The following is a 6,872-nucleotide window of genomic DNA, read 5'->3' on the forward strand; positions in this document are numbered from 1 at the left end:
TCACCTGACAAATAGGGGAGACCAGGCCCTAGTCAGGTTCCTGCTGTTTAAACACTCAGGACTGCAGAGCCTGCACAATATTTAACCCCCAGCTAGCTGAGAACAGCATCTCCCCAATCTTTTCTCTCTCTTGCCACAACAACCTGGAGTCTTTTGTCAAGCCTCAAAGTCTGCAGTCCGAAACATTGGCTTCCCTGGAACCTTCAGCCCTAGCCCTCAGGCTGGAAAAGGGGGTCCACCAGGGGAACTACTGCAATATGACCCGGCTACACCCCTCTCCATCATCACGGAGTCTTTCATTGGGTCTGACTTAGCCCCTCTCTTCAAGAGAATGCTGGTCTGGTGCTGAGCAGAATTTTAACTGTGGTAAAATTGTAATTAATTTGTAATGGGTAAGCTTGTTTTTAATCAAAGTCTATGTATGTCCTGGAACTTGCTATATAAAGCAGGGTGGGCTTACATCCCCTCCTTTCACACTTCCCTCCCCTTAAACACACACACTAGCTGCCCACTATAACTCGATCTCAACGCTTGTCTGAGTAAACTACGTTAAAGTACTGAGTAAACACATGCTATTAGTAAAGCGCAGTAGTTCTGCTATTAAACACTTTAGATGTAGCCTTGCCGAAACAAGGCCTCAAAAAATTGGTTTAAGACTCAGAGTTGTTCCTCTCCACGGAAATCTTTAGTAAAAGGCGAAAGATTTATACGATCTGAAGAGAAACCAGAGTATGCTTCTAGATGCTGTAACTCACGGCTCGGGTAAGAACAACTCCTAGCACAGTGATGGTGTCCACATGACTCGCAACTATTCTAGCTAAACAGAACCGCTCTTTTTCTTTTATAAATTTAATCTAACTTTCACGGAGATATTCCCAGAACAACACATTAATTTTTCGATATGATTTTGTATTGTGCGCAGTGTTCTGTGGGTATGCAAATATATGGCGGCCCCGCCCTGCCGGCATGGGCGGGGGCGGTGCCTCCACGCAGTGCCCGGCTGGGCCACCAGAGGGCGACGCCCAGAACTGGCTGGTAGTTCAAGTCTGAGAATCAGATTTTTATGGTCTGTGTTTCTGTACATCTATGTTTTATTAACTTAAAATATGCATTTGTTTTATTTTTACTTTTGTGATGCTGGGGATTGGAAGTAGAGCCTCACAGGTATTAGGCAAGCACTCTAAAACGAGCTATATTCCCAACCCTAATTACTGCAATAAATTTGAACAACATACCATTCAACTGTGAGGATACTAAATTCAGGATCCCAGCTCTTGCTTTAGTGAGAGCGAGAGGTGTGCCACTTTCCTGTTTCCTGGATTGCACGGCGAGCATCTGAGTAGTAGCTCGTGGATGTAGTAGATTTAAGTCGTGTGCTCAGCGCTTCACTTGTGAATACTTTGCTTTCTTGTCTGTCATTTAAGAGTCTGTGACTACGCTTGCTTTAAAATTGGAGCTTGTGACTATGCTTGCTTTAAAATTGGAGCTTGCAGCCAGGCATATGGTGCATGCCTTTAGTCCCAGCACTTGGAAGGTAGAGGCGGGCAGATCTCTGTGAATTTGAGGCCAGCCTGGTCTACATAGTGGATTCCAGAACAGCTGTGCAGACCGTGTCTCGAATAAATGAATAAATGAATAAATGAATGAATAAATAAATAAATAAATAAATAATACGATTGTAGCTTGCACACTAGTTCCGGTTTCCTGTTGACCACATTACTGCTGTGCACAAGATCTTGTGGGTCTTTGACCCTGAACTTTTAAGACTCCCTGTCCTTTCCCAGGTGGTTTTCAGTGGCACCCAGGACCTGCCCACCCTGACCCTGTGCTTTTTGTGTATCGGTGACTCCAGTTGGCCTCAAACTCCTCCTGCTTTTGCCTCAGTCTCAAGTACTGGGATCACAGGCACACACCACCACACCCAGCGTTGGTTACCTCTCCTCAGTGGCAATGAGGTGAGTCAGCAGTTCTCACCTCCGGTAGCTGGTCTTGGACCTTTTGGTTTGGAACAGCTGTGACAGAAAAGTGACAGCCATGTCCCCTTGTGACTGCTGGGCCCTTGAAACCTTAGTGCATCTGGGAAAAGAATGTTGTTGAGAGACAGGGTCTTACGCTGCATCTGAGGCACACTCAGCTCCTGAATTTTTTTTTAAGCATTTGGTTTTGTGTTTGTTTTTGTTTGTTTTCTTCTCTCTCTGGCCCTGCTCACTCTGGCCCAAAGATTTATTTATTTATCATATGTAAGTACACTGTAGCTGTCTTCAGACACCCCAGAAGAGTGCATCAGATCCCATTACAGATGGTTGTGAGCCACCATGTGGTTGCTGGGATTTGAACTCAGGACCTTCGGAAGAGCAATCTCTCCAGCCCAGCTTTTTTTTTTTTTTTTTTTTTTTTCCTTTTAATTTTATTTATTGTTGGTTTGGTTTGGTTTGGTTTTGAGACAGGGTTTCTCTGTGTAGCCCTGGCTGTCCTGGAACTCACTCTGTAGACCAGGCTGACCTTGAACTCAGAGATCTATCTTCCTCTGCCTTGGGACAGCTGGGATTAAAGTCATGCCACCACTGCCCAGCTTGTTTATTTTTATTTTATGTGTATGACTGACTATTTGTGTGCAGAGGCCTGAAGAAGGCATCAGATCTCTTGGGACTGGAGTTAGAGACAGTTTTGAACCAGCATGTAGGGACCAGGAACAGAATTCATGTAGGGCAGTGAATACTCCTAACCACTGAACCATCATCTCTAACTTCAGCTCTGGGACTTCTTATTATGTTATTTTAATTAATTACCTTTAAATGGCTAGCATGGCTAATGGTTACAGTGTCGGATAGTGTTGACTCAGCCATGTTTGGGACTTGGTTTTTTACTTCAGAAAGGGGCTGGAATGTTGGGTTTTCCCTCACGGGAAGAGGAGACGGAGCGGAGACACTCTCTTCTGGAATTAGGTTTGAGGAGTACTTGTAAGGGACGCTGAGATTTCTTTTGAGCTTCTTAGCTTATTAGCTTCTCCTCCTTTGTGAGGAGACAAACAGCTTGTGCCAGGTGTGGTGGTACAGGCCATTAATTGCAGCACTCGGGAGGCAGAGGCAGGTGGATCTCTGTGAGTCTGAGGCCAGCCTGGTCTACAGATCCAGTTCCAGGTCAGCTAAGGCTACACAGAGAAACTGTGTTTTTGTTTTGTTTTGTTTTTTGGTCTTTGGGTTTTTTGTTTGTTTGTTTGTTTTGTTTTGTTTTGGTTTTGGTTTTTCGAGACAGGGTTTCTCTGTATAGTTCTGGCTGTCCTGGAACTCACTCTGTGTACCAGGCTGGCCTCGAACTCAGAAATCTTTCTCCTCTGCCTCCCAAGTGCTGGGATTAAAGGCGTGTGCCACCACTGCCCGTCTGAGAAACTGTTTTGAAAAACCGAAAACAAAACACAGCTTGCACATGGATGGCACTCTGAGACACCCCCACACACACACACACACACACTCCACACACTCGGTAGTGATGGAAAGATGGTGCATACCTTTAATTCTGGCACTTGAGAGGAAGAGGCAGGTGGGTCTCTGAGTTCCAGGACAGCCAGAGCTACACAGAAAAACACTGTCTCAAAACAAATTAAAACAGACAAACAAACAAACAAAAAAACTGTAATTGATCTCCCCTTCCCCTCTCTCTATATATGTGTGTCTCACTGTGCTTGCATGTGTAGACCCCACAAGGTCAGTTCAGAAGACAGTGCCAGGAGCTGCTGGAACATAGGGGTTTGTAAACTGTCTGCCAGATCAGGGCTGAACCTGGGTCCTCTGCAAGAACAGTTAGTGCTCTTAACTGCTGAGCCACCGCTCTGGCACCCTGTCCTCTTTAACGTTTTTCCAGATATTATTGTGAGTGGAGTGCACATGCCGTGGTGTACATGTGGAAGTCAGAGGTCAACTGTGGGAGTCAGTTCTTTTCTTTTACTGTGTGCGTTCCAGGGATTGAACTCAGGTCACAAGTCTTGACAGCAAGTGCTTTTGATATTCTCTAGGGGTGCAGGAACGGGTTCATGTTCTCTGATTAAAGAAAGACAGGAAAGAAATGTCATCGTAAGTCTTGGGGCATCCAGCAGAGCCACCATATGACATCAGGGAACTTGATGTCTCCTCTTGGGATTTTCAGTCTCATTAATAATAGAATTTAAGAAGGGACACAAACAGAAGCTCTGGCAGTTTAAAAGAAAAGTGCCAGGGCAGGCGAGCAAGCTGTAAAACTTGCAGCTCCCTGGAGGAGGGGAGTGGAGACAATAAGCTAGCAGGACAGACAGGCAGCTACAAGGCTGGAGGGGGAGCTTTGAGGGAGCTAAGGAGCTTAGTCAAACTCGGGCTCTGGTCAGGAACAGAAAGAACAGGAGGAGAGAGGACAAAAGGGATAGTCACAACTCAGAAAGGTAGACAGATGTCGCCAGACATCCTTCCAGCTCCTACAGTCTGCACTAAGGGGTGAATTCAGGGAAAGAAAAGTATCTAATTCTAAAATGGACCCTTCTTCCTAGGGGTGTCCTCTGCCCAGATTCCTGACCTGCCCCACAGGAGTAAACCTTAAGGGGGTGGGGAGACCAGCAGATCTCTACCTAACATGGATTCTGTTCTTCATAGGAAAGTAGCTTTACAGCCGCAGCTCCAGCCCACCAGTCCTACTCTTCCTTCAACCCATGATCATCTTTTTCAGTGGCCGCTTTTCTGTGGGGTGCTTCTGTATGTAAAACGAAAAGAAAAAAGCTGCACGCTTTTCTCCCACTAATCTTTTGAAAAAAAGATGTATGCCTTTTATGTGCGTTCGTATTTTGCCTGCATGTATATATGTGGGTCACTGTGTGCCTGATGCCTTTGGATGTCAGAAGTTTTTTGGTTGAAGTTATGGGTGGTTGTGAGTCACCATGGGTGTTAGGAAACCCGGGTCCCCTGAGAGAGCAGCCAGTGCTCTTAACCACTGAGTCATCACCCCAGCCTCCAGTTATTCTTTCCTAATGCCAGTTTAATTCTTTTTTGTTAGTTTGGATTAGTTTTTTTTTTTTTTTTTTTTTTTTAACTTTTTATGTTTGACCAGGGTGTAGCCTTGGTTGTTCTGGAACTCTCTCAGTAGGCCAGGTTGGCCCCAATACTGGCTGCCAATTTAATTCTTAGGCTGAGGAGGTTTTGTTTTTATTTATTGTTTTGTTCCTACACCCCGCACCTCCCCTCCCCAGGATGGGAACATCTTAAAAGCATGTGGGATCCAGGGGATCAGTGTTGGTTAAGAAATACTGCCTTTTCTGCTTTTAAGAGTTGGCCAGGACCATCCACAGAACCAACCAACCAACCAACCAACAACAAAAAGCCCTAGAGCCGGGCAGTGGTGGCACATTCCTTTAATCCCAGCACTTCGGAGGCAGCCCGGTCGAGGCCAGCCCGGTCTACAGAATGAGTTCCAGGACAGCCAGGGTTATACAGAGAAACCCTAACTGGAAGAGAAAGGAAAAAAAAAAAAAAGCCCTAGAATCAGACAAACAGGACTTAGTGCTCAGAAAAAGCACATGAGTATAACAGAATTTCTTACAATTCAGAACTGAAAATTGGAAGAATGCAAATAGTTAAACACACCAGATAAGACAGTTTTAAGTCAACCTCATTAAGCGTTTCTGTTTTTAGAGACAAAATGTGGAGCCTTGTAAAGACAAGGCCTCAAAAAATTGGTTTAAGACTCAGAGTTGTTCCTCTCCACGGAAATCTTTAGTAAAAGGCGAAAGATTTATACGATCTGAAGAGAAACCAGAGTATGCAGCTGTCCTACTTAATTCATCTCTAGAGTAACAGATCCTCCTAGATAAGTGATGGTGATTTACCAATTGAAACTGCTATTACCTACAGAAATTTCTTCATGATCTTTTGAAATAATATTTTATTTTTAGTTTTAAAACTTCGATTAATGGAAGATCTTTTCACGAAAATATTTGCATTAGCTGCGGTGTCTTATGGGTATGTAAATGAGCCGAGTAAGCGCCGTCCGATTGGCCCAGTTCCCGTGGGCTTCCTACAAGGAGCGGGGCGGAGGTTTGCACCTCTGTACACTGGAATTTGGACATGGTTTCCTTTAAATAAAGGAGGTTTCCAATGGATTAGACGGCGAGGAACTGTAAAGGACGAAAACATAACCGACAGACTCCCTGTTCTGAGGGTGGGATTGGCACAGGAGCACAGAGGGATTCAAAGCTGTTGGCAATGTACTCTCTCTGCTCTTACTGAGAACAGTAGTTCCTGTAGTAAAACCAACCTAGATAAGATTTTGCATATTAAATGCAGTGTTTTATCTCTATACAGTTTTATCTCTATACATACGTGTGTGTGTGTGTGTGTGTGTGTGTGTGTGTGTGTGTGTGTGTGTGTTCTGCGCAGTCAGATGCCCTGGAGCTGTCAACTGTGAGCTGAACTCAGGGGTATGAAGTTTACCATTTCTAAATCAATGTGGCTGATCATTTCTGTACCAATTCAATATGCTAAAGGGAGGTAATTTTTCCCACCGTTAATATATGTATCGTGTGTGTATGTGTGTGTGTGTGTGTGTGTGTGTGTGTGTGTGTGTTCTGCGCAGTCAGATGCCCTGGAGCTGTCAACTGTGAGCTGATCCACATGAGTACTGAACTCAGGTCTTCAGAGCAGCACTGGTGATGGTGGTGGTTTTTCAAGACAGTGTTTCTCTGTGTGGCCCTGGCTATTGGAACTTGCTTTGTAGAACAGGCTGGACTCAAACTCAGGGATCTACCTGCCTATGTTTACCGAGTGCTGGGATTAAAGGTGTATCCCACAAGGTCCTATTTATAAAATAATTTTTTGTTTTTGTTTTGTTTTTGTTTTGTTTTTTGAGAGAGGGTT

General features: G+C 44.6%; 2 non-coding genes across 2 annotated transcripts; both read right to left on the reverse strand.

Annotated features, from left to right (window-relative positions):
• Positions 1 to 617: 617 nt before the first annotated feature.
• Positions 618 to 733, reverse strand: LOC115032095 (U5 spliceosomal RNA). Its single transcript, XR_003837722.1, has one exon. It is a non-coding gene; the product is annotated as a U5 spliceosomal RNA (small nuclear RNA).
• Positions 734 to 5,664: 4,931 nt separating this feature from the next.
• On the reverse strand, positions 5,665 to 5,780 carry LOC115032094 (U5 spliceosomal RNA). Its single transcript, XR_003837721.1, has one exon. It is a non-coding gene; the product is annotated as a U5 spliceosomal RNA (small nuclear RNA).
• Positions 5,781 to 6,872: the final 1,092 nt, after the last annotated feature.

This window comes from Mus caroli, unplaced genomic scaffold (assembly GCF_978045245.1).
Source record: "Mus caroli unplaced genomic scaffold, Mus_caroli_1 scaffold_11, whole genome shotgun sequence".
In the NCBI taxonomy this organism is placed as follows: domain Eukaryota; kingdom Metazoa; phylum Chordata; class Mammalia; order Rodentia; family Muridae; genus Mus; species Mus caroli.